Genomic DNA, 15,570 nt, shown 5'->3' with positions numbered 1-15,570 from the left:
ATCATTGGGAAATTTTAAGATTTTTTATTTATGTTCTTCCGCTACGCATGTGATGTCACCCCTAGAATTCCTTACAATCCCATCCTGATCATTATCCAGCCTCTTAACAGCATATCGATTCGTCTTCTCACCCTCCTTCTATAGTTGAAGGCTCCCCTTATTCTCTTAGATTGGTATATATCCTCAATATATCCTCATCAGCAACCTTTAAGGCTCCAATTACTGTCCCCGTAGGGAACCATAGAATTCCTCAACATACAGGCCTTATCTCTATCAATGCTATAGCTCTCATCCCCTTCAAGTTATCCAAAGGTGGCAACTATGCATCCTAGCATGCACAATTTTCCAATCTCCTATTTGGCTACGATTTACTAGGCTACGTTGATAGCTCTCTCTGTTGTCCACTAGCAATGCTCAACATCCCAAGAGCACCTAGTCCAGTGCTAAATTCATACCACAAACTATGGTTATGTCAAGATCGTCTCATCCTCCAAGTTTGATACCTCGTTATTTCTCTATCAACAAAATAGCAATACAATATATCTTCTAGTATATGTGGATGACATTATTATTATGGACAATAATCCTATGGAGATCAAGGCATTCCTCAAACATTTGGCAGATCAATTCTCCTTCAAAGATCTAGGAATCTTGAGATATTTTCTAGGAGTGGAAGTAACATATACATCTTTATGACTCTTCCTATCATAAAGAAAATATATTCAATATTTGTTGTTTAAGACGAACATGCAGGATGCCAAAGCGGTTACAACTCCTCTATCTATCGGTGAATCACTCAAGTTATGTGATGGAAGCCCTGCGACGGACCCAACTTAATACCGCCAGATACTTGGCTCCTTATAGTATATAGATCTCACTTGTCTAGATATCTCATTTGCGGTCAATAAATTATCACAATTCATACATTGCCCATCTATTATGTATTGGTCTACAATTAAATGAATCTTGTGATCTCTTAATAGGACCCTCAATCAGCGTCTCTTTTTTCGTAAATCCTCTTTTCATCTCTATACCTTTGTTGATACAAATTGGGCAAGGAATTTTGATGATAGAACATCCATGTTGGGGTATATTGTCTTCTTTAGAGCTAATCCAATTAGTTAGAGTTCTAAAAATTAAAAGACAATTGCACGATCTACAACTGAAGCTGAATACCATGCCATTACAACCACTACTACAGAACTCAATTAGGTCACAAATCTACTCATACAATATATTGTGATAATGTCGAAGCTGTTAGGATCAAGAGCACTAAGAGGGGGGGGGGGTGAATTAGTGCAGCGGAAAACCTTCTGCGATTAAAATCGAAAATTGCGTTTGTTCGATAGAAGTGATTTTGGTAAGAAAGATGATTTGTAAACCACTTTAACTTGAGATAAGGCGAGATGCAATTAAAGCAAAGATATAAAGGCAGTTTGCAGTTATAATGGAAATCAAAACGTAATCGCAAACTGAAATACGACGTTCGTACGATAAAACTGATTTGCGTCCTAAACCCCGATTCGGAAAGCATTAAACTTTGAAACACGTTCGTAAAAACAAAGAAGGCAGTAAGCTATTTAGGAGGTTTGCAGTAAAGATAAGATGCTCAAAGTAAATGCAAACCGAGATTTAGAGTGGTTCGTGTTAGGATCGAGAGCGCTAAGAGGGGGGGGGGGGGTGAATTAGTGCAGCGGAAATCTTTCAGCGATTAAAATCGAAAGCTGCGTTCGTTCGATAAAAACTATTTTGATGCAAAAGCCAATTCTAAGATTACTTATGATTAAGTGCAGTTTACGTCTAAACACAGTTTGCGTCTAAGCGCAGTTTACGCAGTTTGCGTCTAAATGCAGTTTGCGTCTAAATGCAGATTGCGCCTAAGCACAGTTTGCATCTAAACGCAGTTTGTGTCTAAGCACAGATTGCGTCTAAGCAAAGTTTGAGTCTAAGCGCAGTATGTGTCTAGGCGCAGATTGCGTCTAAGCGTAGTTTGCGGTTATAAATGGAATCAAAACGTAAACGTAAACTGCAAAGAAACTCGTTCGTAAAAGTGCAAAAGACAGTTTGCAGTTATAAATAGAATCAAAACGTAAATGTAAACTGCAATGTAAAGATCGTACGAAAACACCGATTTACGTCTGAATGCAGATTCGGAAAGAACAGAACTTAAAAACTTGTTCGTAAAAGCGCAAAGAGCAGTAGCTATGTAGGAGGTTTGCAGTAATGATAAAGTGCTCAAAATAAAAGCAAACCAGAGATTTAGAGTGGTTCGGTCAGTCTTGACCTACTCCACTTTTGGCTTCCTCCACCGACGAGGTCACCGACGTCAACTAGAGGCCTTCCTTCAATAGGCGAAGGCCAACTACCCTTTTACAGTTTCAATCCTTTTGATGGTCTCAGGAGACAACCCTTAGAGAACCTTTCTCTCCTCTCTTTACAACTCAAGACTTGAAGAACAGAAAGAGGAGAACTTTTGGACTTTATACAAATTTGAGCTCTTAGAATCACAAAAAAGATCAAGAATTCGGTGTAGGTCTATATCTTTTCAGTGCTGAATGGGTGGGGTATTTATAGGCCCCAACCCAGTTCAAATTTGGATCTCAAAACGATCAAATCCCGGAATTCCGGGATCAGGCGGTTGCACCTCCTGACTGGGGCGGTTGCACCGCTTGGCAGAGCTCGAAGACTGAGCCTCTGGGCGGTGCTACCTCTGTCAGGGGCGGTTGCACCTCTCTGCCAGAGCTCGAAGACCGAGCTCAGGCGGTTGCACCGCCTGACTGGAGAGGTTGCACCGCCTGGCAGGGCTCGAAACTTTAGCTCTGGCGGTGCTACCTCCTGACAGAGGAGGTTGCACCGCCCAGTCTCGCTCGGAGACTGAGCCCTGGGCAGTTGCACCTCTTGGCTGGGGCGGTTGCACCTCCTAGTCTCGCTGGGAGACATAGCCTGGGCGGTGCTACCTCCCTGCCTGGGCGGTTGCACCTCCCACAGCAACTTGGGTCCGAATGGGTTGAACCATTCGACCCAATTTGAGTTCTTCAGGGGCCCAATTACCCCAGGATTAAGCTAATGGGATCACCTCCCATTTCTAACTTAATCAAAGTGCTAACTACGATTATTTCCTAAGACATATTCTGCAGCTTGCTTCGGTGCGTCACTCGCTTCTTCCGGCGAGTTTCCGGCGAACTTCCGTCGATCATCCGATGAACCCTCGGTAAGCTTCTGGACTTCTCGGATTTGTTCCCGCAGAACCTCCGACGACTGTCCGAACTTCCGTCGAGCTCTCGAACTCCCAACGTGATCATTGTCATGACTCCGGCGCAACTCCTGCTGCACGTCTTACTTTCATCGTAGTTAATCCTGCACACTAAAAAACAAAAACTTCGATCGAGATAATTAATCCTAATCAATTAACCAAGTTATCCGGCATGTCATTGGTCCCTCGACGCTTCGTCCGATTCTTCGGCGCATCGTCCTTTCCTGTATCCTATTGCCCAATCGGCCAGTTGACTCCGCAACTCCGATATCCTTGGCACAATACCCGCTCTTCTTGGCCCGATGCCCGAGTCCACGACCCGAAGCCTTCTGTCGATACGTCAACCGATCCACCGGCCCGACGTCCAATCTTCTGACATGTTCCTCCGGCACAACATGATGTTCCTGCTTTAATTGTCTCATCCTGATCGAAGCACCCTGCGTCACTCAAAACGCAGATTAAATCATAAATATATATCAAGTAGTTTCATCATCAAAATATGAGATTCAACAATCTCCCCCTTTTTGATGATGACAACTACTTGATGACGGAGTTAACCTTAACTCCCAGAGTTTAAACAAACTCCCCCTATCAATATGCCATATTGATAGAAACTCTTGGATTCAAAAATCCAATCAACATGTCATCATAAACTTATGCATAACATGTGATGTCATCAACATACTTCTCCCCCTTTGTCATCAACAAAAAGGAGAAGTACCACAATCAAGTGTTTGTGATGTTAGTTTAACTCATTGCATGAAAAACATAATATCAAGTTTTATCATCATGCAGTTTGAAGCCAGAAAATTTAGCAAATGTGACATCATGCTTAGAACATTTAAGCTATCAAGTTTTAGATATGCAAGTTTTACGGCATACAAGATAGCACATGCAAGCTAGCAATGTTACAACATTTTAGAACTTGCAAGCTAGTAGTTTAGAGATGTTCAAGAAGGCAACTCTTGCTTCTTGAAATATGCAAGTTGCAAGCTAGCAAATTTTTGCTTCCTTTACAGTGTTAGCTTTTGATATCGTAACGCAACCATTTCAAGTGTTTATCAATTGTAGCATTTCATCATATGGCATGATATCGACATGTAAAGCTGTGAAGCAAGATTTTGATATCATTTCATGATGTACACATTTCGAATATTTTAGCAAGTGTAGCATTGCATCACATGGTAAGATATCAGCTCGTACGATGCAAATTTTTGTTTGATACCTTGATATAGGGCATATAGCAATGATAGCAAGCATATATTACTTGGTGATGCAAGTATGGCCTTATCATAGCAATGATAGCAATCATATATTTCTTGGTGATGCAAGTATGGCCTAATCATAGCATCAGTGATAGCAACCATATCAACATTAGTGATAGCAAACATATCAACATCAGTAATAGCAACCATATCATCATTAGTGATAGCAAACATATCAGCATCAGTGATAGCAATCATTAGTGATAGCAAACATATCAATTCATATATTTCTCCCCCTTTGTCATCAACAACAAGGAGAACGATATAAGTAAATTTTAAATATAAGTGCGATGCCATAAGTTGGTTCATGTCATTTTTCAACACTGAGTGATAGGATACCAATTATGCAAACATCTCGAGGAAAACATGACATGGAGATAGCTTTTATTGCTTCTTCCTTTTTATTTGTTATCTTTTTACATGAAGGAGGAAAGCCATATGTGAAGTTCAAATCGATACGATATTAAAGCACACTTCATTTTTGCAAGGATTAAGATAAGTAAGTGAGTCAAATCCTTGTATGTAAAAATATCTTCCTTTTATAAGAGGGAATCATCAAATATGTTTCTCGAAAAATATTTTTCACATGATAAGTGCATTTGCTAGATGATTCCATATGTCAAAAATCAATGATGTGAGTTAAACTTGATATGACATATGCTTGTTAAATTCGGAAGAGGATAATGTATCAAGAAAATCCAATTGTTAGGATCAAGAAAATCCGAAAATGAAATTTGACACTTTCATACATTTGGACAGGGTTTTACTAGAGATATTCAATTACAATCATGAAGGTAAAACATGCTTATTATCATGGAAATTTTTGTATTCAAGCACATAATTTTCAACATGTAATCATGGCAAGTAATTGTGTAAAATTATTATGGCAATCAAGTGATTTGATCATTTAATCAAAAAAGTCCGAAAAATAATTTTAACAGGTTTGATCATTCTGACAGATTTTTGCCATAGTTTTTCAGATATAATCATGAAGATAAGGCATGCTCATCATCATGGTAGTATGATAGCAAGTTTACCATATTCAAGCTAGCAAAAAATTTCTACATTTTAAGGCCCGCAAGCTAGCAATTTTGAGATGTTCAAGAAAGCAACTCTTGCTTCTTGAAATAGGTAAGATAGCATTCCTTGGTGATGTTCAATATAGCTAAGTTCTACATCATGCAAGCTAGTGAATTTTATAACATTTTAGAACATGCATAATCACCAAAGCATCATAAATTTTAATGATGTGCAAAATTACAAATTTTGCATGATTGCATTTGTGTGTCTTGAGATTTGCAAGATAGCACTTCTTGGTGATGTTCAAGATAGCAATTTCTTCTCTTTTGAGAAGTGCAATTTTTTCTTTCTTCTTGAATTGTGCAAGCTGGCTATCTCCCCTTTTGTCATTGTCAAAAAGAAGGGAAAAACCCTTTACATAAATTTTTAAATCATGACAAAGGTTAGTATCAATCTCATTTGTGCATCATTATATTTTCAAATTAAAACATGCACATTTTCAAAACATATAAACTCATTATTATATGCATGATTCCAAATCATCATTCATATTATTTCAATCATTGTTTCACTCATCACTATAGCTTATCATGCATAATATGTAAAACCATCTAACATGATATAAACATTTATTTATTTAAATTTTTTTTAAGCATTCATGATACACATCATACATTATCATAATAAAAAGCATATGCATCATTCCAAATCATAAATATTTCAAATCATCATGGTATTAATTTGTCACATTGCATCCTACCATGCATGATCGAAACTTCTCATTTGCATACATCAAAATAAATTCATGAATATCTCATGCATTCATATCATCACTTGAGGAATATTGAAAAGAAATAATTGAGTGATGAGATAAATGTTTCATGAATACAAGGAATTGCATAAAAATCATATCATGAATACAAGGAATACAAGTCACAATCATTCAAGAGAAAAATCATTATTCATTTTCAATTCATTCAATTTGATAAATCAAGATCATGATTTTGATAAAACTCATTTCAATTTTAAGTCATCAAAATCATTTCTATGGCTCACAAAACATAAATAGATTCATGATTTCATTGATAATATATTTTCCCCCTTTTTAAGTGTTTCATTTTAAGTGATCGATTTCATGTTAGCATGCCTTTTCATTTATGAAAACATGCATCGATTTTTTTTTTTTTAAAGCCACTGTTATTATCATGAAAATCGATAATCAAGAATCACCATAATTTCAAAAATATATACTCATTAATCATAACTTCAAATTGAACATGATTTCATATACTCAAAATCGAGAAATAACAATGGAAATCAACATGATACACATTATTACTTCTCAACCACATATAGCATGATTTCATAATGTATTTTTAATCAAAATCATTTTGTTTATCATAAACAAGCAATTTTCATGATTATTTTCAAAATTACTAGAATGATAAGCATGATTCCTATTTTTTTGTATTTTCATTATAAAATTATTAAACATGTAATTTTCAAGAAAAGAAAAATGCATTATGAAAAGCATTATGTAATTTCAAAGTAAATTGAAGGCATTTTGATTACCTCAGCGTCGAAAGGCGTAAAGGCGTAGTTTGCCACCTCGCCTTTGTCGATTTTCTCCTCGTCTTCGGAGGAGCTCGATTCATCCCAATTTTTGTTCTTCTTCTTGCGTTCAAAGCAAGTAGTTCCGTTCTTTTTACTTTTTAATTTTTGTTTCATTTGTAGTTTAAGTTCACCATCACTTGAGCTTATGCTCGAGTGGTCTTCAAATGTTCTATGTCCCAAATCCTTCCTGTTCTTTGGAAGGTGGTTCTCAAGTTCTTCACATGCATTGCATGTCATTTCATATGTGATCAATGAACCAATTAGTTCTTCAAGTGAAAATTGGTTCAAGTTTTTCGATTCTTGAATAGCAGTTACTTTTGAATCCCAAGTTTTAGAAAGTGAGCGCAAAACTTTGTTAACGAGTTCAAAATCCGAAAAGCTTTTACCAAGTGATTTTAAACCATTGACGACATCCGTAAAACGGGTGTACATGTCAACAACGGTTTCGCTTGGTTTCATATGAAAAAGCTCGAAATCATGCAGTAAAATATTAACTTTCGAGTCTTTGACTCTACTAGTTCCCTCGTGCGTGATTTCAAGAGTGCGCCAAATATCGAAAGCCGTTCGCACAAAGAAACCCGATTGAACTCATTTTTGTCCAAAGCGCAAAATAAGGCATTCATAGCCTTTGCGTTTAAAGAAAAATACTTCTTCTCTAAATCCGACCATTCGTTCATCGGTTTAGAGGGAAGTTGAAAACTGTTTTTAACGATATTCCATAAATCCAGATTTAGAGAGATCAAGAAAACTCTCATTCGAGTTTTCCAATAAGTGTAGTCCAATCCGTTAAAGAACGGTTGACGAAAGACCGAAAAGCCCTCTTGAAGAGCCATTTCTCTCGGGTGTAAATCCGAAATGAGAAATACCCCGCTCTGATACCAATTGTTAGGATCGAGAGCACTAAGAGGGGGGGGGTGAATTAGTGCAGCGGAAATCTTTCAGTGATTAAAATCGAAAGCTGCGTTCGTTCGATAAAAACTATTTTGATGCAAAAGCCGATTCTACGATTACTTATGATTAAGTGCAGTTTACGTCTAAACACAGTTTGCGTCTAAGCGTAGTTTACGCAATTTGCGTCTAAATGCAGTTTGCGTCTAAATGCAGATTGCGCCTAAGCACAGTTTGCATCTAAGCGCAGTTTGCGTCTAAGCTCAGATTGCGTCTAAGCGCAGTTTGCGTCTAAGCGCAGTTTGCGTCTAGGCGCAGATTGCGTCTAAGCGCAGTTTGCGGTTATAAATGGAATCAAAACGTAAACGTAAACTGCAAAGAAACTCGTTCGTAAAAGCGCAGAAGACAGTGTCCAGTTATAAATAGAATCAAAACGTAAATGTAAACTGCAATGTAAAGATCGTACGAAAACACCGATTTATGTCTGAATGCAGATTCGGAAAGATCAGAACTTAAAAACTTGTCCGTAAAAGCGCAGAGAGCAGTAGCTATGTAGGAGGTTTGCAGTAATGATAAAGTGCTCAAAATAAAAGCAAACCAGAGATTTAGAGTGGTTCGGTCAGTCTTGACCTACTCCACTTTTGGCTTCCTCCACCGACGAGGTCACCGACGTCAACTAGAGGCCTTCCTTCAATAGGCGAAGGCCAACTGCCCTTTTACAGTTTCACTCCTTTTGACGGGCTCAGGAGACAACCCTTACAGAACCTTTCTCTCCTCTCTTTACAACTCAAGACTTGAAGAACAGAAAGAGGAGAACTTTTGGACTTTACACAAATTTGAGCTCTTAGAATCACAGAAAAGATCAAGAATTCGGTGTAGGTCTGTATCTTTTCAGTGCTGAATGGGTGGGGTATTTATAGGCCCCAACCCAGTTCAAATTTGGAGCTCAAAACGATCAAATCCCGGAATTCCGGGATCAGGCGGTTGCACCTCCTGACTGGGGCGGTTGCACCGCCTGGCAGAGCTCGAAGACTGAGCCTCTGGGCGGTGCTACCTCTGTCAGGGGTGGTTGAACCTCTCTGCCAGAGCTCGAAGACCGAGCTCAGGCGGTTGCACCGCCTGACTAGAGAGGTTGCACCGCCTGGTAGAGCTCGAAACTTGAGCTCTGGCGGTGCTACCTCCTGATAGAGGAGGTTGCACCGCCCAGTCTCGCTCGGAGACTGAGCCCTGGGCGGTTGCACCTCTTGGCTGGGGCGGTTGCACCTCCCAGTCTCGCTGGGAGACATAGCCTGGGCGGTGCTACCTCCCTGCCTGGGCGGTTGCACCTCCCACAGCAACCTGGGTCCGAATGGGTTGAACCATTCGACCCAATTTGAGTTCTTCAAGGGCCCAATTGCCCCAGGATTAAGCTAATGGGATCACCTCCCATTTCTAACTTAATTAAAGTGCTAACTATGATTATTTCCTAAGACATATTCTGCAGCTTGCTTCGGTGCGTCACTCGCTTCTTCCGGCGAGTTTCCGGCGAACTTCCGTCGATCATCCGATGAACCCTCGGTGATGCTCCTGCGGACTTCCGGCAAACTCCTGGACTGCGACGATCCACTTGGAAAGTTCCGACGAGCTCCTTTGGCAAGCTTCTGGACTTCTCGGATTTGTTCCCGCAGAACCTCCGACGACTGTCCGAACTTCCATCGAGCTCTCGAACTCCCAACGTGATCATTGTCATGACTCCGGCGCAACTCCTACTGCATGTCTTACTTTCATCATAGTTAATCCTGCACACTAAAAAACAAAAACTTCGATCGAGACAATTAATCTTAAGCAATCAACCAAGTTGTCCGGCATGTCATTGGTCCCTCGACGCTTCGTCCGATTCTTCGGCGCATCGTCCTTTCCTGCAGCCTATTGCCCAATCGGCCAGTTGACTCCGCAACTCCGATATCCTTGGCACAATACCCACTCTTCTTGGCCCGATGCCCGAGTCCACGACCCGAAGCCTTCTGTCGATACGTCAACCGATCCACCAGCCCGACGTCCAATCTTCTGACATGTTCCTCCGGCACAACATGATGTTCCTGCTTTAATTGTCTCATCCTGATCGAAGCACCTTGCGTCACTCAAAACGCAGATTAAATCATAAATATATATCAAATAGTTTCATCATCAAAATACGAGATTCAACAGTTCGGTCAATCTTGACCTACTCCACTTTTGGCTTCCTCCACCGACGAGGTCACCGACGTCAACTAGAGGCCTTCCTTCAATAGGCGAAGGCCAACCACCCTTTTACAGTTTCACTCCTTTTGACGGGCTTAGGAGACAGCCCTTATAGAATTTTCTCTCCTCTCTTTACAACTCAGAACTTGAAAGAAAAGAGGGAGAAGAACTTTTGGCCTTTACAATAATTTTGAGCTCTAAGAATCACAAAAAAAGATCAAGATTTCGGTGTAAGTTGATACCCTTTCAGTGCTGAATGGGTGGGGTATTTATAGGCCCCAACCCAGTTCCAATTTGGAGCTCAAAATTGTCAATTCTCGGAATTCCGGGATCAGGCGGTTGCACCTCCTGACTGGAGCGGTTGCACCGCCTGGCAGAGCTCGAAGACTGAGCCTTTGGGCGGTGCCACCTCCTGTCAGGGGTGGTTGCACCTCCTGCCAGAGCACGAAGACCGAGCTCAGGCGGTTGCACCTCCTAACTTAGGCGGTTGCACCGCTTGGCAGAGCTCGAAGACCGAGCTCAAGCGGTGCCACCTCCTGTTAGGGGAGGTTGCACCACCCAGTCTCGCTCGGAGACTGAGCCCAGGCAGTGCCACCGCCTGGCTAGAGCGGTTGCATCTCCTAGTCTTGCTCGGAGACTGAGCCCAAGCGGTGCAACCTCCTGCCTTGGGCGGTTCAACCGCCTGGCAGAAATCAGGGTCCGAATGGGTTGATCCATTCGGCCCAATTTGGGTTTTTCAGGGGCCCAATTGCCCCAAGATTAAGTTAATGGGATCAACTCCCATTTCCAACTTAATCATTGTGCTAACTACAATATTCCCTAAGTCATTTACTGCAACTTGCTCCGATGCGTCAATCGCTTCTTCCGGCGAGCTTCCGGTGAACTTCCGTCGATCATCCGATGAACCCTCGGTGATGCTCCTACGGACTTCCGGCAAACTCCTGGACTTGTGACAATTCACTTGGCGAGTTCCGACGAGCTTCTTTGGCAAGCTTATGGACTTCTCGGATTTGTTCCCGCAGAACCTCCGATGACTGTCCGAACTTCCGTCGAACTCTCGAACTCCCAACATGATCATTGTCTTGACTCCGGCGCAACTCCTGCTGCATGTCTTACTTTCATCGTAGTTAATCCTACACACTTATCTCAGCATATAGATTAGATAACAAATGACAATTAACTTCATCATCAAAATCCGAGATTCAATAATCTCCCCCTTGTTTATGATGACAATCAATTGATAATGGAGTTAACCTTAACTCCCCCTGTCTATATGCCATACTTGAGATAAGTCATTCTTGAATTCAAAACCTAAGAATTCAAAAGACATATTGATAAGTTAGAATCATTTGAACTTATCAATACTCCCATCATGATTCCCATCATGATGTATCTCTCAGAAGATGATGTCAAGGCTTGACATTCATTTTTAAATTTTTCATAACAAGTTTGAATGATGGTAATAGTAGAAATTCATCATATTGTAAGATATCAACATGTAAAGCTTGCGAAGTAAGATTTTGATATCATTACATGATGTACATATTCCAAATATTTTAGCAAGTATTGCATTTCATCATATGGTAAGATATCAACTCGTAGAATTACGATGCAAGTTTTTTGTTTGATATCTTGACGTGATACAAACAAGGTATAATGCAAATTAAACATAGCATATGTTCATATATCTCTTGGTGATGCAAGCATGGCATAATCATAGCATCAGTGTTTATAGCATCAATTCATATATTTCTCCCCATTTGTCATCAACAAAAAGCATGGTAGTTGTGATACTAGGAGAACAATATAAGCAAATTTTGAGCATAAGTGCGATAATTATTCTTGCCTTTACTGGGTTCATGTTATTTTCCAATAGTAAGTGATAGGAAATCAAGCATATAAAGGAAGGCATGATACGTAGATTGCTTTGAATACTTCTTCCTTTTTATTTGTTATAATCTTTTTGCATGAAGGAGGAAAGTCAGTTATTTGTGAGTTTACTTTGAGTCAAGATATGTGTGTGAAACAGCTTTTTGCAAGTAAAAATACTATCATCCATATTTCAAGATAGAATTTATAAGCAGGAACCATTTCATCAAATCTTTTCAGAAAAATATTTTTCATAAGAGTGTATGAGAAAATCCGATTTTTAGTATTCCAATTGTTAAGCGAATCCAAAAATGAAATGAACACTTTCATGCATTCGGACACGACTATGCTATAGATTTTCAAATACAATCATGAAGACAAAACATTTCAACACATAATTTACAACATGTTATTTAGGCATGTAATGGCAATCAGGTGATTTGATCATAAAGTCTGAAAAATAATTTTAACTAGTTTATGTATTCGGACACATCAACATTCCTAATTCTCTTCTTATGAAATCAAATTGCTCTTCACTTAGAGGTTTTGTAAAAATGTCAGCTAGTTGATGTTTAGTATCAATGAACTCTATGATTACGTCATGATTAGTAACATGATCTCGTATAAAGTGATGTCTAATATCAATATGTTTTATTCTTGAGTGTTGTATAGGATTCTTTGTTAAGCATATTACACTTGTGTTATCACATTTAATGGGAATATTTTTAAGATGAACTTTATAATCTTCTAAGGTGTTTTTCATCCATACAACTTGTGCACAGCATGCACTTGCTGCAATATATTCAGCTTCGGTTGTTGATAGTGCAATTGAGTTTTGTTTCTTAGATGACCAGGAAACAGGGGCATGTCCTAAAAATTGACATGTTCCTGATGTGCTTTTTCTATCTAATCTACAGCCAACAAAGTCCGCATCAGCATAAGCAATTAACTCAAGATTCTTTGATTTTGGGTACCATAATCCTAGATTTGTGGTACCATTAAGATATCTAAGTATTCTTTTAACTGCTTTGAGATGAGATATCTTAGGGTTTGATTGAAATCTAGCACAAAGTCCTACACTGAACATGATGTCTGGTCTAGTTGCAGTGAGGTAAAGCAAACTTCCTATCATACCCCTATAAGTTTTTTGATCGAAGCTTTCTCCACTTTTATCAATTTCTAACTTAGTGGAGGTGCTCATAGGAGTGTTAATAGCCTTTGAGTTATTCATATTAAACTTTTTTAGTAAATTCATAGCATATTTAGTTTAACTAATAAAGATGATATTGCTTAGTTGTTTGATTTGTAAGCCTAAGAAGAATGTTAATTCTCCCATTAAACTCATTTCGAATTCAAGACTCATAGTTTTAGCAAACGATTCACAAAGAGATTCATTCGTGGAACCAAAGATAATATCGTCAACATAAATCTGAACAATGAGAAAATTATTTTCAAAATTCTTGATGAATAATGTAGTATCAACCTTGCCTTTTGTGAAATCATTTTCAATAAGAAAAGAACTAAGTCTCTCATACCAAGCCCTCTGGGCTTGTTTTAAACCATAGAGAGCTTTGGTTAATCTAAACACATGATTAGGGAGGCTATTATTTTCAAATCCAGGAGGTTGTTCAACATAGACTTCTTCGGAAATAAAGCCATTAAGAAAAGCGCTTTTAACATCCATTTGAAACAACTTAAAATTATTACTACTAGCGTATGCAAGGAGCATCCTTATGGCTTCTAATCGAGCCACAGGAGCGAAGGTTTCTTCATAATCGATACCTTCTTCTTGGTTGAAACCTTTGGCCACTAATCTAGCATTGTTTCTAACCACGATACCATTTTCATCTTGCTTGTTTCTAAAGACCCATTTAGTACCAATAACTAAATGGTCATTTGGCCTAGGAACAAGCTTCCACACCTCATTTCTCTCAAATTGATTCAATTCATCTTGCATTGCGATAATCCATGAATCATCTTTCATGGCTTCGTCAACACATTTGGGTTCAATTTGGGAGAGAAAAGCGACGTTCGCACAAAAATTTTAAGAGAAGATCGTGTTTGAACCCCCTTTGATGTGTCTCCTAAGATTAGCTCCTTAGGATGAGCATCTACATACTTCCAATCCTTGGGTAAGGATGTTTCGGAAGTGGATGCATCCAAGTTGCTAGTTGGAGACGGGGTTTCATTTAAATTCAAGGAATCAAAATTAACATCATCATCAAAATCATTTTTCTTGATTTCGGAAATCTCATTGAAAACAACATGAATGGATTCTTCAATAATTAAGGTTCTTTTATTGAAGATACGAAAAGCTTTAGAAACCGAAGAATAACCAAGAAAGATTCCTTCATCGGATTTAGCATCAAATTTTCCTAAGTTATCCTTTTCATTCAAGATAAAACACTTACACCCAAAGACTTTTAAATATGAAACGTTGGGTTTTTTGTTGTTCCATAACTCATAAGGAGTTTTGGTGAGTAAGGGTCTTACCAGAACTCTATTCAATATATAGCATGCGGTGTTTATGGCTTCGGCCCAAAAATATTTGGGTAAGCTATGTTCATTCAACATGGTTCTTGCCATTTCTTGTAAATTTCAATTTTTTCTTTCTACTACTCCATTTTGTTGAGGATTTCTTAGAGTAGAGAAATTATGGTTGTATCCATTAAGTTCACAAAATTCTTGGAAATCATGGTTTTGAAATTCTCCACCGTGATCACTTCTAATTGTCGAAATCATAGACCCCTTTTCATTTTGAACAAGTTTACAAAACTTGGTAAAATATCTAAAGCATTCATTTTTCTATTTTAAGAAGTAAGTCCATGTATATCTGCTATAGTCATCTACAATGACAAAGGCGTATTTGCTACCTCCTAGACTTGATGTAGAGATTGGTCCGAACAAGTCCATATGGATCAATTGTAAGGGCCTAGAGGTGCTTATTTGATTCTTAGATTTGAAACTACCCTTAATTTGTTTACCTAATTGGCAAGCATCACATACATTATCTTTGATGAACTTGATATGAGGAATTCCTCTTACAAGTTCTTTAGATGATATTTGAGTGATTAGTTTCATGCTAGCATGACCTAATCTTCTATGCCATAGCCAAGCATCCTCTATCAAGGTACCATCTCTTGCTCCTAGCTTGCGATGGTATAGGTTTCTACAAGAAAGGATGATTTTTAGGAACCCATTTGCTTTTGGGTGCCTCAAAAATAGATCTATATTGTTTATCATGTTGCATAGAATTTCTCATGGTTCCTTTGGGAACCCAAATTAATTTATTCGGACTAATTTTCTTGAATGGACAATAATGTGTTTTGTGTCCAAGTTTGCAACAAAAGTTGCATTTGCTTTGGTGTCGAACATGTAAGATGGGGCCTTTTATGAAGGTGGTCGAATTTTGGTGAGGACTTCTCACAAATCCAATTCCAC

Source organism: Musa acuminata, chromosome BXJ1-2 (assembly GCF_036884655.1).
Source record: "Musa acuminata AAA Group cultivar baxijiao chromosome BXJ1-2, Cavendish_Baxijiao_AAA, whole genome shotgun sequence".
Lineage (NCBI taxonomy): Eukaryota > Viridiplantae > Streptophyta > Magnoliopsida > Zingiberales > Musaceae > Musa > Musa acuminata.
This window is presented reverse-complemented; position numbering follows the sequence as displayed.